Below are 19062 nucleotides of genomic sequence, written 5' to 3'. Positions count from 1 at the left end.
GATAGTGTGAACTGTATCAATGGACACTATTAATTTCTGAATGGACTTGTGCTGGGACTACTCACCTATTTGCCTACGGGCTCGTAACAGTTTGGGAGACACTTTGCTACACCAATGAATTGCACATAGGTGGAGCAGAATCATGTTAACACTTAAGCGACAGAATATTTTTTTCCCCAATCACAATCATGTATCAATTAACTGAGTGAGTTTGCTATTGTTTGGCGTAGGAGACGCCGAAACGTCGCTTATCACTTGTACAGTTGCTGTAAATCGGTATATGGAATAAATCAACGTGTTGCGCGTTTTTTTCATTATTCGAGTGCTGAGGAGTATTTTTCTCTTTCTCTCTATATATAGTTACAGCTGATTGGGGCCAAACAAAGCCATCTGAAGCCTGTCCAGTGCAAGACTGACATTAGTGACAAACAGTGAGTATGCCATGAGCTGTTGTGTGGCTGTAAGACTGCATATACAATGAGCCACGTGGAGCAGTGAGAACTGGATATAAATATAATATTAAGAGTGGTTGTACAGAAACAGTATTAAAGCTGTCTTCTAATGGTACGTTTACACAGAGAGATTAAGCTAAAAGCCAGAAACAGACTATAAACAGAGAACAGGTCATAAAGGAAAGACTTCTATCCTTTTTTCAAATCCATTCCTGGCTCTGGCATTAAAAATCTGTCAGATAAATCTGTGTGTAAATGCACCATAACTCTGCTTAATTTTATGAGCTTTCTCCTTTTTTTTTTTTTTTTTTTTTTTTTTTTACTGTTGATGGCACTATAAGAAGGAACACTGCCATCAAGTGTGGACTTGGCAAAGTGACTAGATAATGCTCCACATTCCAGAACTAATAATAAAGGCCATAAAAAGTTATCCTGGTTGAGCTTTACTATATATATTATGAGATATGTATGCTTTATGGCCTCATCTTGTCCGTAACCTTCCTTTTGAGTTATAAAGAAAAAAAAGGAATAATAGCAGGATAAAAGCCAAGAACTGTTCTTAATTATGTAAACTAAAATGTGTAGATTTCCAAGTCTTAAAGGGGTATACACATGCTCAATCACTTCCTATACTGTACCTTTTCAATTTCCTTTCCCAGTTTTGAGCTTTCTGCTGAAGACAAAGAAAACCATGTATGAGCTGTTCTCTCCCGTCTTGGAAGGGAGGGGGGGAGCAGTTCACATATAGTTTTTTGTGTCTTCAGAAGGAAGCAGCAGGCTCAGAACTGGGGAAAGGAGAAAAAAGTAACAAGTAAGAACAAATTGTTAGTCTCCAGGTGTAATCATCCCCCCAGGAGTAGAGGGGGATGGTTCAACAGGTATTTTACCTGAGGGGAATACCTCTTTAAATTGTTTAGGATGTGTCTAAACTTCTCCATCTCCATGCACCAAGGGCCGCATTACACAGTTAAACATTACACTGTAAGCAAGTGCTGAGTTGCTAATTCGTGCAACAAGTCCTTGCTTGGGTGTAAAAATAATAAAGACATGTGCTTACCTGCCCAGGCCCCCCAGTGTCCTTCAGCCTTGTTTTTGTATTTCCTGCTCATGGCAGCCGCCTCAAGGATTTCAATGGCAAGACACAGCCATGGCCAGTGAGTGGCCTGTCACCTCAGAGATGGCTTTGCAAGTGCTGGAGTCGGCTGTGGTGAACGGAAAACAAAGGCAGCAGGACACTAGGGGAGCCTGGACACATCACATCAGCCATCTGCCGTGCATCACTTTTATACATAGCAATGGGCGTTTTATTGGCTGATCATTGTCTTTGTTACATGGAGCAATAACCCGATAAATTGATTTGGCAGATTATTACTCTGTGTAATAGGGCCCTAACAAGAAGAGGCTACAGGTGAACCAGTGTGCTTTCCTGAGGCTAAGGATGTAATGTATCTCAATTGTAATTCTCCACCCTTCTCATGCACACTGTATTTATTCAATTATGCTGGCATGAATACAGTTGAAAAAAACAAAAATACATAAATCAATAGACACAGTCCCCGACAAATAAGCAATAAATCAATGTGCTGTTACATTAAGTGCTATAACTTGCATTCAAGCTACTTTTACCTTTCATAGATATTGTGCATTTACAACTTTCTGAAAATCATCCTACTATGTGTACTGTTTCATTACAGTATTGTATCCCTAGAATTGCATTGTACTTTGCACACGTGAGTTTCTATGCATCTATAAAAGTGTATTATATCACTGCAAATATTCATAACCATGCAAATAGCTTGTTATGGTTCAGGGGGTATGGTACCCCAACCCATATAGGAGTAGATCCTGTATAGTCAGTTACACCTGTGTCATGGGTTGCCTGAATTTTAAGTCTTACCGTAAAGCATATCTGTCACCAAAAAAAAAAACACTTTTTCTGAGGGCTCAAGGCCAGTCAAGTGATCAAGAGAACAAGCAGGGAGATACATGTGCAACCACGTTCCCCTCTCAGCGCTCAGAGTCTATGTGAGCAAGACAGCCCAAAAGACTTACATTATGTGTCCGTCTCTGTCACACGACACTAAGCCAGCAAAGAACGAGATGAGTGCAGACTTCTCCCTGCTCATTCTTCTCTTAAAGGAGAAAATTTTTATTAAAGTATTGTACTGCCCCCCAAAAGTTAAACAAATTACCAATATACACTTATTACGGGAAATGCACATAAAGTGCTTTTACCCTGCACTTACTACTGCATCAAGGCTTCACTTCCTGGATAAAATAGTGATGTCACGACCCGACTCCCAAAGCTGTGCAGGCTGTGGCTGCTGGAGAGGATGATGGCAGATGCATTTCCCGTAAAAAGTGTATATTGGTAATTTGTATAACTTTTGGGAAGCAATACAATACTTTAATACAAAATTTTCGCTGGACTTTAATATAATTTTCGCTCCTTTAATACAATAATTTGAATTTGTAGGGTCAAAGCTGGAGTCTGCACTGCTGGGAAAATGTAAAACCACTGCTTCTGATTCCATTAAAAGTGTGGCTGTTTATTCACTGAAAAACGGGTCTCAATTGTCAATCACTAGGGTTCTCCATTTCACTTGATCTGTTGATTGGCTCAGTGTGTCTCTGCTAACACCAAGCTGGACCACAGTAAGGGTACTATTACACAGAACGATAATCCGGCTCTATCTGGCCAATTATCGTTCGGTGTAATAAACACAACGATCAGCCGATGACAACGAATATCGGCTAATCGTTGGTATAGGTTTGGACCTATAATTGTTGGGTGTCGACCGTGCATCGCTACGTGTAATAGCGGTGCGTGGCCGGCGGCTGACGATATGCAAAGTGCATACATTACCTGTCCATGCTGCAGGGCTTCTCTTGCACTCTGCTTCTCCCCGGGTCTTGCGCTCTCCAGCTTCAAAGCTGCCTGTCTTAGCTGACAGACTGCTCAGCCAATCACAGGCCGGGACCGCTGCGGGCAGTAACGATGTCCATGCAGCCCTTGTCTTGTCTTGATTATCGGGCCATGTAATAGGCCCAGTGATCGGCACTCATTTAAAGTGACGCTGTCACCCCCTATTTGCATTTTGACTGCTCTCCACAGGTGTAAAGGGTAAATGTTACAGCTTTCATTACTTATTTTATTTTATACCTCATGGTGCTTGTTCTGGTAAAAAGTCATTTTTATCACCTGTGGATTGGTATATGTGGACGGGGCCTAGCGGCCTATTGAATAAAGTACTCAATTAAGAGTCTTCACTGATGCCTCCAAAAATGTAAATATGCAAAACAAGAGTCTGTGAAGCCTCGTTTGCGAGTCTCAAAACACGGGATAGCCAGATATCTCTAGCCTGTTGCCACGCGGTGCCTCCATGACGGGGAAAGCACCACACCACCCTGATAGATAGCCCCTTAAGTCCCACTCGGTTGCGAGTATTGGAACATAAATAGGGAAACAACAGGGTGGCCCCTTTTTGTCAACGTCTAACTCAAGGTGTGAGTATTGCGATCATGACAAGGGCTTGCCAAGGCAGGCATCCATCCATCCACAGACAGCTGTTTCGGGGTATTTGCCCCCCCCGTCATGGAGGCACCCCGTGGCAACAGGCTAGAGATATCTGGCTATCCCGTGTTTTGAGACTCGCAACCGAGGCTCCACGGTCTCTTGTTTTGCATATTTACATTTTTGGGGGCATCAGTGGAGATTCTTAAGTACTTCATTGGAATTTTTTCACTGATCTCCTTGAGCTCAGTGATTGCTGTGTTTGGTGGGTTGATTTGTCATTGCCCCAACCAGCCAGAATCCTGCTCCACACTGACGAGGGGCAAATACCCCGAAACAGCTGTCTGCGGATGGATGCCTGCCTTGGCAAGCCCTTGTCATGATCGCAATACTCACACCTTGAGTTAGACGTTGACAAAAAGGGGCCACCCTGTTGTTTCCCTATTTATGTTCCAATACTCGCAACCGAGTGGGACTTAAGGGGATATCTATTAGGGTGGTGTGGTGCCTCTCCCCGTCATGGAGGCACCCCGTGGCAACAGGCTAGAAATATCTGGCTATCCTGTGTTTTAGACTCGCAACCGAGGCTCCACAGACTCTTGTTTTGAAAATTAAAATTTTTGGGGGCATCAGTGGAGACTCTTGATTGAGTACTTCATTGGATTTTTTTTCACTGATCTGCTTGAGTTCAGAGATTACTGTGTTTTGTTACATAACATATATTATCTGTACTATGGTCCAACTCCAGTGTCTGTAGCATCATTGCACATTAGTAATGGACATGTACAGATTTATTGTGCAATTTAAGTTAAGGCCCTTTTACATAGGTCGATTTAACAGGCAAATGAGCATCCCCGCTTGCTGCTGCCCGTTGGCCCATGTAAAACAGCATTAACATTACAGAAGGGAACCAATGCAGAACGGTCAATTTATGGCTGTACCTTCAGCAGAGTTTTCAAGTAGGTGGCATACGAGTGACTCTATTCTGACAGATGTTACAATTCTGATGGGAGTGCTCTCACATTGGCCGCCCAGCTGTCACCTATGTAAATATACAATACTCACAAATAGTTAAGGATATTTGGTTTGTGGATGAAATTTATGAAGATTTAAAAAAAAGTTAATGCTACAGTGATATTGTGATATTAAAGTACAAGCATACAATGGGGATTTCCTCATTTCAAACAATTGATTGAAGCTAAAGCCAACAGAAGTGGTGGGTACAGCCCGCCCCCCCAAAAAGTCACTGTCTCAAAAACTTGTAACCATGAGCATCAATCAGAAGCTTGACAACAACATTTCATTTTGTTCACAAGTTTACTTTTTGTCTGCTGAAAATGAATAACTTCATAACAGGCTGACAATTTACTGTATAAGAGGTGATTTTTTGCTACAGGGCACACAGTACTCCATGCTGTGCACCCAGTCTTGAAGCCTATCAATTAAATGTCACTTTTTAGAAATCAATAAGTATCAATAGTACTAAATAGGTAGGCAAAATAGTTTCCTTATGTACTCAAAAAGCTGTTTTCCTACCTCCCCACTCACTGCAGAAGCAGGATTTGTGTCCATTATGCTCTATGAAGGGGTCAAGGGGGATAAGTTAGCATGAAGAGGAGAAAAGGCAGCTCTGCAAAACACTACATCCTGCAAACTTATCTGACCAGGTTCCAAGACCATCACTAACCTTTCTGACCTTTGAATCGAGCGTTTTATGTGGCAAGTCTCCAAACTATACAACTGTTTGTCTCCTCTTCCTGCTCACTCATCCCTTTGGCCCCTCCCCCCCTCCATAGATTATAAAAGACTCAGCAAATCCGTCTTAACTTTGATTCTCTGTAATGAAGACAACTTTGCCTGATAATGAACAGACAAGAAGAGAGGGGAGGAGGCTGCAAAACAGCTTGAGTACAGAAAGAGGCTTTTTTTGCCTGATAAAACCTATTGCATGTTTTCTTAAAATCGCTTGTACCATTGATTTCTGCAATAAAAAAAATTTAATGAGTTACACTTTTAGGCTGGGTTTACATATATAAGTTGGCATCAGTTGCGTTTTTTGCCTAAAAACTGACCACAACTGATGTCACAACTGATGCCAAAAATGCATCAGTTGTCATCAGTTTTTCTATCTGTCTTTTCATTAAAAACCATCAGTTGCCATCAGTTTCCATCAGTTGTCATCAGTTGTCACAAGTTGCGCTTATCAGTTGACATTTTTTTCCCCAGTATGTTTTCCTGTCATTTTCAATGGGATTTGCGGGGGAGCGCACGGGGGCTATATACTAATTGGAGGAGCTCACAGGGGGGCTATATACTACAAGGGGAGAGCGCACAGGGGGCTATATGGGAGGGGGAGAGCGCACAGGGGGGCTATATGGGAGGGGGAGAGCGCACATGGGGGGCTATATACTATTGGGGGAGAGCGCACAGCAATGCTGTATACTAATTGGGGGAGAACACACAGGGAAGCTAAATATTACTGGGGGGGGGCAACAGGGGGGCTATATACTACTGGAGGAGAAACAGGGGGGGTGATATACTACTGGGGGACCAAGGGGGGACTATAGGGGAGGGGGAGAGCACACAGGGGGAGATATATGTTTATTTTGTGCTACTATTTGACTGAACGCCGGATGCCAGAGCCGAACGGCATGCGTCCTGCCCGGCGAGGCATCCGGCGCTCTATTCGATTGTATTGGTGCGGCGCCGCATCACCGGAGCGGCGGTCCGCCAGGACGCTGCAAGATGCGTCCTAACGCACCGACGGTCCGGCGATGCGGCGGCCACTAGGTCACCGCCGCACATTTTGAACGATCCCATTGAAAACAATGGGATCAGTTCAAAGATGCGTTTCCCTCCGGCGCTTTTCTCCTGCGCCGGAGGGAAACGCTGCCGCACCGCCGGACATATGTAAACCCGGCCTAAAGCTTTGTGTGAAATCTACACATAATTTACTTACTGCAATGAAAATAATCCTGTGACCAAAAAAAAGTTTGAATGGGCTATATTTGCTGTGTTTACATTATGCATGAAGTACTGCTAAAATGGAAGGAAGAATAGGATATAACTTTCTAAAATGTTTCTGACTTATTAAATAGACATGTTTCTGCTCCTCTACAATGTATTTCGAAATGTAGAAGCATATTTTAAAAGAAAAGCTTTTACACTAATGGACTATAATCATGCTTGGGCCACTTTTGCCTACGGACTCCATTCCGGGTCTATTGGGCTTTCTGGACACTATGGCATTCATGTTTACATTTGACACCTTGCCCTATTTTTGTATTGTGCAATTTATTCTGTGATATGTAGCTGTTGGTATTTGTTTATATACATGTAAACATCTTTAATAAAAAAGGACTTAACATAAAGTAAAGTGGCCACAATGCACTTTACGTGAAAGAGGGTCCCAGTGCCGATGATGTACAACTTGCTGCCATCTGTGCTGTGCTCTATGCTCAACAGGCATAGAGCAGAGTCTGGGTATTTAGCCAATATGTCCAAGGCCAAAATGTAGAAAGGCTTTGTAACTTTGTCCTTTTCTGCCAGCCGTATTGTTATCAGAGAATAGGGCTGTCTCTGGATTTCTATCTCATGCATATCCTAAAAGCAAATAATAAATCAATGAGATTGGTACAGTCTTTTTCATGACCCACAGCTGTCCCTGTCCAAGACATTACTATGGAAATACAGAATCTGTAAATTAAGCCTTGAACTCAAAAGGGGGGAAACAAGTAAACAACCTGAAAATGTGTTTTTCAGTGTGAAGATTTGATTTCAGCCTCAAACTTTCCAGCTTCCAAACTTTCAAACCTCAAACTTTCCAGCATGTAGGAAATTTCGTGTAATATAAGAAGAAATCGCAAAACAGCACACTGTATAGAATACAACAGTTCCAGGTGACCTAGAAGTGCACATTCTCTCTGTGGATAATTACTTTTATGGCTTTTCCTTGCAAAATATGTCTGGGTGCTAATGGCACCCCAACAATCAGTTACTCATTAGCTAATTTTGCCATTTAAGCCAAAGCCAAATGTGGACACAGCAGAAGGAAGACATAGAAGTTCTTCCTTTCTATTTTCAGCTTAGTTCCTATTGACGTAAATAGAGCAGAGATGTAAGATGTAATACCACACACAATCTGGGGACAGGTGTGGCGCTGTTTTGTAAAGAAAGCAACTATGTTTTTCTAATGCAGGACAACCCTTTTAAAGGCCTAACATCATGTGCCTCCCATCCTCTCATAGATTTCCTCTTCTGCACTTAGGGTCCTATTCCACGGGTCGATAAGGGCCCGATCAACTATGTAAACGAGCGGCGATCTGCTAGATCGCCGCTTGTTTACTGGGCCTATTCCACGGCACGATGATCTTTGAGCGAGGGCTGCAAGGACATCGTTACCGATGTCCTTGCAGCATCATACATTACCTGTCCAGGCTTCTTCTCCGCGCTGTCTTCATCCCCGGGTCCCGCGCGCTCTATCGTCAGAATGGCCGGTCAGCTGACAGGCCACACTCAGCTAATTACAGGCCGCTCCATCAGCTGACCGGCCATTCTGAAGATAGAGCGCGCGGGACCCGTGGATGAAGACAGCGCGGAGAAGCCTGGACAAGTAATGTATGATGCTGCTGCTTGTCAAATCGTTGGTCGCCCGCCGCGCCCCGCTATTCAACCATAGCGATGCGCGGTGGGGGAACGATGATTTTAGGTCTGGTCCTAAATGAACGATCATCGGCTGATCGTTCTCTCTATTTCACCGAACGATAATCGCCCGAATAGGGCCAAATAGGGCCGTTCCAGCCGATTATCGTTACTGTGGAATAGGGCCCTTAGAGTGTGTTTACACAGATTCATCTGACAGATTTTTGAAGTCAAGGCCAGGAACAGACTATAAACAAGGAACAGGTCATAAAGGAAAAACTGAGATTTGTCCTCTTTTCAAATCCATTCCTGGCTTTGGCTTAAAAAATCTGTCATATAAATCTCTCTGTGTAAAGGCACCATTAGAAAAGCTAGGTGATGACCCCTACAAATGCTGCTCCACATTCTGAACATACACAGTAATGTACACAAGTCAGACAGACCTCCATCAGTGGCTGCAGGCTGAACGCTTTGATTTATTCACAGAGTATCCAAATCAGACAGGATAAGGAGAGCTGTGTCACGAGGAGTAAATGATGGACATGAATGAAAACAAATCTGTCCTGGTCTAGGAAAATTCTGCTATCAGCTGGAGGGAGGCTGCAGACTTCTCACCATAGAACAGATCACCAAAGTGAGCGAGGGCCATCCTAAGGATGACGAATACCTAAACACCCACATTAAAGTGGAATAAGTCAGGGACACCAAGTGCTGGCTCTGAATTATCCTGCAAGAATTAAAACAGATCGCTAAGAGGTTCTGAGCCCTGGTGCCATTAGGCAGTACTGTAACATGCCATGGCAGCTGTGTCCTTCTATGTGATATGCTAGGGCATCTGTAGACATGTTTTGACATGTGAAGGAAGCAGTAAGCACTTCTATAGCAGTAACTATTTCCATGATATGCCATGGTGGCTGTGCCCCCTTATGTGACAGGCAGGGGTAGCGGCAGGCAGCACTGCTACATACCAGGGCGGATGTGCTCCTCTTCACAACACCCACTAGTGGCATTAGGCAGTGCTGTGATATAAAAGAAAGAAGAAGAGATCCTCTCCAGCTCAAATATAGTTGAATGCTTTATTAGATGTGCATATAACACCGACGCGTTTCAGACCCCACTGGGTCCTTAGTCATGGTTTTCTATACATAAAAACATATCGACACACAATAAATAACCATCCCCATAAGTTAGTGACAAAGATGAATTAGACAATATACAAGTTTTTAGTTATGTTAAATAACAAAACTACACAAAACATATAAAAGTGTATATACAAATCGTGATACTATTAGTATAACATTAACAATCAGATTCCGGGGCATATATGTGAAAGGTTAACATGACCATGTATGGGTGTATATATAATCAAAAATCCCATAATGTCCATAAATTATCTCACTGTCATACCATGAACTATGTTAATATTTGTACCGTATTGCTTATATTTTATGCCATAAGCTGCCATACCATGCACTATGCTTACCGTATTACTTATATTTGTGCCATATGCTGTCATACCATGAACTATGCTTATATTTATACCATATTAAATTAAAGAGAATTTCTCTAGGAAGATAAACAACTTTGCATATACACTTATGAATGAAAGGAGACTTATTTACCTGCAGTTATATCCTGCTGCATGCATAACATCCAAAATGCGGACAGATAAAGTGATTACTACGGAAAGAACATGAATGTGTAATTACACTCCATCTCTACTAAACATCGAGGTCAATGTAAAAAGCATGAAATCTGCTAATAGATGAACATATGAATCAAATCATACCTGGGAAAGCATCCTATCGGGAGTATGTAGTAGACGCCTGGCGCGGCCAGAGACGTCTGGCTATGAAATGCAAGGCGCCACTTTATGAACACATTGTGGAATAGACTTCCGGCACAGGGTAAGTGACGTATGTGCGTTCCATCCTGGAACGCACATCTAAGAGCCTTACTTCCGTCAGTTATCTAATGACGTATGTGCGTCCCAGCCTGGGACGCACATCAAGCGCCCACTACAGCAGAACGCACGGCATAGCAACTTGGATGCAAATAAACAAATAAATTTCTTAAAGACACGGTACCACACGCACATCTAAGGGCCTTACTTCCGTCAGTTATCTAATGACATATGTGCGTTCCAGCCTGGGACGCACATCAAGCGCCCACTACAGCAGAGCGCACGGCATAGCAACTGTGATGCAAATAAACAAATAAATTTCTTAAAGACACGGTACCACCGTGTGACCAATTGGAGCACACATCCACAGGGGCATTCCAGGTTAGAGCACACAACAGCAGGGGCATTAAATATTCATTAATTAAGGGCCTCGTGACAATCACCTATCTGTATTGTGCTAAAATTATGTCGCATACCCTGGTGATAGTATATATTCCCAAAGAAAAGAGGAGTAGAATATACTGTAAAATACATGTGAATAGAGCAGAGCAAGATCCTAATAATAGAATATACATGAATGAGGAGTTGATGGGAAACACACGCCACTACAGAAAAATGATATAACAAAAAGTGGGGGCAACATATATAGTTAATATAGATACATTAAATCATTTTTGATGTTTAGACCTTTTGGGGTTCTTGTCCCTAACCTTAGAATCCACTCTGCTTCTTTAAGTAACAATTTCTTCCTCCAATTTCCCCCTCTCGTTGGTTTTATTGCCTTGTCTATGGCATAACAAGTAAAAGTGTCCAATTTTCCTCCATGTTCTTGGACAAAGTGTCTTGAAGCACCAGAGAGCTGGACAGTTTTTCTTTATGCCGTATATATGTTCGGCTATTCTGATTTTTAGTTTACGAATCGAACAACCTACATACAAAAGGTTGCAGCTAGTGCAACTTATAATGTATGTGACATGGTCTGAGTCACATGTTAGGTTGTGCCTAATATCGTAAACTTTGTTACCATCACTGGATTTGAAATTGGTATACATTCCTGTGTATTTGCACATGCCACACCGAGGGGAATTACAGGGGCGAAACCCCACCCTCCCTACCGATCTTGTCTCTATTTTGGGGCTCCTATACAAACTAGGGGACAGCATCATACCAAGGGATGGGCTCCTCCTAGAAATAAAATGGCAGCCTTCATCCAGTATAGATGCCAGATCTTTATCTTGCCTCAAAATCCCCAAGTTTTTCTGAATTATGGTTTTGATTGTTGTATATTCTTTGTTATATGGGGTACAAAAATACACGCCCTTACTTAAATTTTTGTTCTGTAATTTATTTTTCTTTTCGGGGGTCTTGTCTAAGAGTCTCAATCTATCCATCTTACCTACTATGTTGCGGGCTCTCATTAGGGTGGCGGGGGGATAGCCTCTGACCCTCAATCTCTCTTCTGTTTCATTTATTTGGGATTGTGCCGTATTAGGATCTGAACAAGCCCAAGTGCTGTGATATACCAGGGCAGGTCTGAAATGGGGAATCCCCAGCTGCTGGCCAGGGTTCCTTTGTGACACAGTTCTGAAATGAAAAATCCCCTGCGGCGCAATTATGACACGTCCAGAACTCTGGAACGGGGAATCCACAGCTTGTTGGCTGGGACCCCACTGTGACATATCCAGAGTACTGGAATGGGGATTCCCCAGCTGCTGGTGGGAGCACACATTGTGACAGATCTACAGTTCCAGACTGGGGAATCCCCATCTGCTGGCTCAGTTCCCATTGTGACACGTCCAGGGTTCCTGATAGAAACAACATTGTCATAGTCCTGGAAAGGGGGGAAACCCCAGCTGCTGGCTGGTGCCCATTGTGACAGGTCATCAGTTCCAGAACGGGAAATCTTGTGACATGTCTGGAGTTCTGGAATAGGAAATCCCTGTCTGCTGTCTGGGGCCCCTTTATGACACGTGAAGAGGTTTAGAAGGCTGAATTCCCAGCGGCCCCATTATGATACATCCAGAGTTCTAGACTTGGAAAACACCAGTCGCTGGCTTTGGTCCCTTTGTGACATGTCCAGAGTTCCAGATTGGAAATCCCCATTTGCTGGCTGGTGCCCATTGTGACACATCTAGAGTTCTGGAATAGGGAATTCCCATCTGCTGGCTGAGATCCCATTATGGCATGTGAAGAGTTCTGGAATGCTGAATTCCCAGTGGCCCCATTTTGACATGTCCAGAATAGGAAATCTTCAGCCGCTGGCTTGTGTCCCTTTTGTGACATGCCCAGAGTCCTGGAATGGTTCTGAATAGGCCAGTACAGCAGCAAGCAGTACCTTTTTTTTCATAAATTGTTTATTTCTGAATTTTAACAAACACATTACAAAGAGCTTTTGCTAAATTATGGGACGTTGAGTTCCATACAACTCTAGAGTAAGAGAGCAAAAGAAAGGATGCATGAACCACGAACAGTCGGAACTGTGCCCCGTAATCATAAGACTATGCATATATGCAGGAGACTACACAGTGCTATCAGTAATCACTCAACACTCCCTAGTCAGCAAGTAAAAATAAAGAGAAACGCACTAAAAAAGCCAACAGGGCTCTATAACCGATTAAAATAATGAACATTTTCAACCATCTAAAACGCAAAAAGTAACGCAACACATAATGAGGGGTAGACAAAGACTCAACAGACACACAAGGATTTAAGTAAGCACTGCTCACCCTGGCACCACCTGGCCCAACACTGCTGCCACTAGACCCTGGATCCCCCCCCCCCCAGAATGGTTGTAGAGACTGGCATTCCCAAAAGATGTGCGGTAGGGTTCCCTTCTCCGAGAGGCATCTCCAACACGTCTCTGGGACCTCCGGGTACATGTGATGCAGAAGATCGGGAGTATGATACCAGAAATACTAAATTTTATACTGATTCTCTCTATATGAAACACATGATGATGACTTGGCCGCCTGGGATTATTTGCCATAAACTCATCGGTATTGGCCGCTGCAAGTATTCCTCCCACCGCATCATGTATTTGTGTGGAGTAGCTGAATCACCCAGCTTGGAGTTAACCAGAGAATATATTACCGAGATCAACCCTTTCGTGGATGGAGTACCCTTACATAATTGCTCATACACCGTGGGATTCTGGAATGGCCTGTTGCCCGTAAATCTGGGCCGCATAATAGGAGATGTGTTCATGGTAAGTCGCTGCTCATAAGGGTAAGTCAAACCGCTCCCGGAGGGTTTGAAATGGTTGTACCTGTCTAGTGAAAGGGCATACCACATCGGCATAGTGGAATAATCGTTTCACCTGCCAAGGAGAAATAGCCTCGGAGGTGTATGCTCCTGGGATTTTATCAGTGTAAAGGAATGTGGTTAACAGGGATGGTTGGGATTGCAATGCATAATGCTCATGGCTATAGAGCCATACATCTCTTGTATGCTTAATCGGTCCTAAGAGTGCCGGCAAGGAAGAAGGGGGATGTAAAGACCAGATCAGACCTGACGGATGATATGGAGCTATCCATAGTTTTTCAATTTCGGCCCATTTAGTATAGGCCAACAAGTTGGTCCAAAACGGAACATTCCGTAAATGAGTCGCCAGATAGTACTTGAAGAAATCCGTTATTGCCAGCCCCCCTTCTCCTCGACTCGCACACAACACCGACTGAGCCACCCTGTGTCTACCCCCCTTCCACACAAAGTTCAATACGGAGCTCTGGAACTTACCCAAACGCCCCTTGGGATAGGAACCGGGAGCGTCTCTAGTAGATATAAGAACCGTGGGAGGGCAGTCATTTTTACAGCATTAATTCTGCCTATTAGGGATAAGGGTAATTGTGTCCATTTTTTCAGGCATTGGGAGATATCCTGAAACAATTGGGGGAAGTTCTGCTTATATAATGTAGTATAGGACGGGGTAATGTTGGTGCCCAGGTATCGAATTGAGCCATCCCCCCATTTGTACGGATAAGAGGAGCGCAGCGAGGCAATGACAGTGTCAGGGATATTAATCGCCAAGGCTTCGGTTTTGTGGGAGTTAATTTTGTACCCTGATAAGGAACTATATTCATCTAGTAGCAAGCAGTACCTTAAAGGAGAAGTCCAAAATTTTTTATTAAAGTATTATATTGCCGCCCCAAAAGTTATACAAATCACCAATATACACTTATTACGGGAAATGCTTATAAAGTGCTTTTTTCCCTGCACTTACTACTGCATCAAGGCTTCACTTCCTGGATAAAATGGTGATGTCACGACCCGACTCCCAGAGCTGTGCGGGTTGTGGCTGCTGGAGAGGATGATGGCAGGGGGATGCTCAGTGTCCCTCCAGTGTCCTGTGTCCCTCAGTGGCTCCCTGTCATCATCCCCTCCAGCAGCCACAGCCCGCACAGCTCTGGGAGTCAGGTCGTAACATCACCATCCAGGAAGTGAAGCTTTGATGCAGTAGTAAGTGCAGGGAAAAAAGCACTTTATAAGCATTTCCCGTAATAAGTGTATATTGGTGATTTGTTAGCTTTTGGGGGGCATCACAATACTTTAATAAAAGTTTTCGCCTGACTTCTCCTTTAACATGGCAGGATAGCGTGTTAAGGTACGAGAGGGGGTGGACTGGTATACCTCTTACGCAATGGAACTGGTAAAAGAAAAGTAAAAAAGTGGAGCAACAACCCATTTTCACAGTCATATCTCTTAAAAAATTGCACAAGGTGTGGTCTGTCTCCACTTTAGTGGAATGAGGGATCTTGTTGCTTTGAGTTGGTGGGAGGCTACATTGAGTTTGGAGGGTTTATTGTTAGGCGAAGGAAAGTCCAAGGCTATTATTGCCATAAACAGCCTGATAGACGCCCCCGTGATAGAGTTAATGGCTTCCTCAGCTCCGCTCCAGTAAGCTGACAGCTTCACCACTGCAGTCTTGTACCACCTCGCCATAAGTTTGTAATGGTTTTCCTATAACAGCACACATCTAGAAAAGCCATGTGAGTTGGCCAAGATAGTGTGTCCCTCCACATATGTCAATGTAATTTGTACAAACATAAAAACACAAAAAAATGCAACAGCTCACCGCTAATGGCAAGATACAGACCCAACACATGTATGAAAGTCACTAAAAGCAGCCCCCCAACTGACACAAAAAAAAAAATAATAATTTGCAAATAGTGTAAACCACCCCACCACGATAAGGTGGCCTCATGCTGGGATGGACCTACACTGTAATTTAGCCTCTCCATGGCATATAATAAGCCATACTGGCAAAAATAATCACCAATTTCAGCCATAACAACCTGCTCCTGCCTAGTGTGAATGGTGTTTTAGGAGAGCTGACCAAAATTGTCTTTTTGCCTGTGATTTGTAGTTCTTTCCCAACACAGTAGATATCTAGGTTTTGTGGAGTCAGAGATGTTAGAAATGGAGCGCTGTTCGTGTATTGTAGAAGTGCAGAGTTTCTCAAAATCTGTGAGCCGTTAGTAGAGATGAGCGAACCTCGAGCATGCTCGAGTTGATCCAAACCCCAACATTCGGCATTTGATTAGCGGTGGCTGCTGAAGTTGGATAAAGCTCTAAGGTTGTCTGAAAACATGGATACAGCAAATGACTATATCTATGACTATACTATGTTTTCCACATAGCCTTAGGGCTTTATCTAACTTCAGCAGCCCCCGCTAATCAAATGCCGAACGCTCAGGTACAGATAAACTGGAGCATGCTCGAGGTTCGCTCATCTCTACTTGTTAGGAGTTGGGTGAAGCATTTAGAAATGTGAGCCATGTGCAAGAAATTAAGGCTACATTCACATGTTCCATGTTCCGCACGGAACCCGGATGTGGAATGCCTGTAACATACTCCCCCCCGCCCAGGCAGCATCTGTAATTAGATGCTGGGAGCGGGGGAACTGTAGAGATATGCGCCATGCTGTAATGACAGAGCCACGCGGCTGATTTATTACAGTGCGGTGCATATCTGTACAGTTCCCCAGCTCCCAGCATCTAATTACATGGCCTCCGTGATCAAGCCGGACGCGAAACGCACATTGGGGGTTAATCTGCACACAGTGTGAAGGGTAATATCACTAGCTTATACTTTTTCATCCTCTTTATATGTTGTACTATCAGGCACTCGCACTTTAGGATTGGAGTGATGTATGGTGGTTAGGTTAGCACTTTGACAAAGGGCAGTGCAATAGACATTGGAGTCTCTACATTGTTCACCTATTGTGGTTTGTGATTTGGTATATGCCTTGTATATATATCCTCCTATGTTATAATCATGTGGCTGTGATATTGGATCCTGTGTGAAGAATTATTTTACTCCGTTCTGATTAATTAATAAAGCATTGAATTTTATATATATATATATATATATAAGTGTTGTAGCCCTTCTTTGTAGGATACTCATGTTGTAGCCTAGGCAGGCTTGTGGTGTTATAGGAATATTACAGATGCTGCCCGGGAGGGGGGAGAGTCTGTTACAGGCATTCCACGTCCGTGTTCCGTGAGGAACATGGAGCGTGTGAATGCAGCCTAAGGCTGGGTTCACACTACGTATATTTCAGTCAGTATTGTGGTCCTCATATTGCAACCAAAACCAGGAGTGGATTGAAAACACAGAAAGGATCTGTTCACACAATGTTGAAATTGAGTGAATGGCCGCCATTTAATGGCAAATATTTGCTGTTATTTTAAAACAACGGCTGTTATATTGAAATAATGGCCGTTATTTACTGTTATATGGCGGCCATCCACTCAATTTCACCATTGTGTGAACAGAGCCTTTCTGTGTTTTTAATCCACTCCTGGTTTTGGTTGCAATATGAGGACCAAAATACTGACTGAAATATATGTAGTGTGAACCCAGCCTAAGGTTGCATCCCGCTAACTGGCTTTTAGCCCTTTCCATGTCCACCTTTGAGACATCTGTAACTAAGACAGAGAGTGGAGTGTGATGTAAAGGAGAAGTCAATCCACCAGGGTTGTAATGACGGCTGCAGAGAAGATCCCAGAGCCCAGGGGTCCTGGATCTGTCATCCATCGCTGTAAAGGCACGGGGAGAGGTGAGTTGACCATTGGTGATGGTGGCGGTATCAGTAGGCGGGAAAGATTCTTCCAGACCTGAAGGGTTTCCTTTAGTGTTGGAGGAGTGCTGGGTTATTTATAACTTGTATAGTGGGCAGTATAGACAGTAATCCACTGGTACACTTTATGAGAATAGAAGACAAGATAGTCTGGAGCATTGAAATGCAAGTGCTTTTGTGCATCGTTTATTGTGAAATCGTGGTACAACACAGACAGAATCCGACGTTTCGGTGAAGGCACGTTTATCTAGGAGTCTGTATATAGGGAATGAACAGGATCTGTAGGTATGGATATGTTGGCAAGGCTGCGCCTGCCTGGAGGAGCGGATCCGGGTATGCTGATGGCTACACACACTGGGTGTGGGGAATAAAGCACCGGATGGCAGAAACCAGGTGGCAGTCCAAGGAGCGTAGCTGGAGGTCTGGCGAAGCTGCGTCGCCGATGGATGACCTGTGATGGATGGATGATTGTATAGTGGGCAACTATAATGTATTCAGGGGGATACCGGGGAGAAAGAGGTGGACTAGGATGGTGAGGGGGTTGTCAATGCTAGGTCTAACCATCTGCCCAGGTGGATAGCTATATATGATGTTTGAATGTCAGGTAATCCAATTCCTCCTAGTTTATTGTGCTGTGTCAGGGTGGAGATCCTGAGCGGAATCAACACCGCGGACTCTGATCGGAATTTTTGCCTGCCTCAGTGTCTCAATGTTAAGGGTGCCATCGCTTTCCGCTGCATGATTGGACATTTCCATTCTTTCAGAGGAGAGCCGCGGTGACTGAAGGCACCCGAGACACTGAGACCGTGGCTGGGATTCCGCTCAGGATTTCCACCTATTTTCCTCAGTGAGCACATATCCTCAGTGGTTTGTGACTAAGCCTCTTCCCCTTCCGTAGGAATCAGAACATGGAACATACTGGAGAAAGGCAGCTGGGAGCCCTATGGATACCATTTGTAGGATGTACAGTATTTGGGGAGAATATAACAATTTTTTTCTGCCAAGAAGTAATGTTCCTAGGACTTGTTTGACCATAAACAGTCTCATGGTGAGGGTTTTTATATAAGGGACATGTATTTGTTTATGTGTCAATCTGAATAAACGATTTTTACCGTGATTATTATGGTGTGCCAGGCTTCCCATATCCTGTGGTGTTTTGGCTGTGACATAACGGGTCTCTCTATGTGATATAATATATATAGGCAGTGTGTAGTACGGAGACATTGTGAGGCGGCTGTGCCCGCTCTGATAAGTCATGGCTGAGGGCGGTTTATATGGTATCAGTAAGCCATGTGACCTGAGGTGTTACACTAATGAATGCCGCCATTACCAGTATCGCTGACCGCTCCGTCCCCGCCAGCATTAGCGCTCACTCACCTGCAATACCACCTCACTAAACGTCCCGCCACCAAATCAAGCGCGTTACCCCACCCCCTGCCCCCATGGCAACAGCATCAATCACTCGGACACTATG

At 43.8% G+C, this 19062-nt stretch overlaps 1 long non-coding RNA gene across 1 annotated transcript; it reads right to left on the bottom strand.

Moving 5' to 3' along the window:
* Window positions 1-6894: 6894 nt before the first annotated feature.
* Window positions 6895-19054, bottom strand: LOC138788418 (uncharacterized). Its single transcript, XR_011362599.1, has 3 exons — window positions 18966-19054; window positions 10230-10287; window positions 6895-7569 (listed from the first exon to the last, which is right to left on the bottom strand). It is a non-coding gene; the product is annotated as an uncharacterized lncRNA (long non-coding RNA).
* Window positions 19055-19062: the final 8 nt, after the last annotated feature.

This window comes from Dendropsophus ebraccatus, chromosome 4 (assembly GCF_027789765.1).
Source record: "Dendropsophus ebraccatus isolate aDenEbr1 chromosome 4, aDenEbr1.pat, whole genome shotgun sequence".
In the NCBI taxonomy this organism is placed as follows: domain Eukaryota; kingdom Metazoa; phylum Chordata; class Amphibia; order Anura; family Hylidae; genus Dendropsophus; species Dendropsophus ebraccatus.
This window is presented reverse-complemented; position numbering and strand designations above follow the sequence as displayed.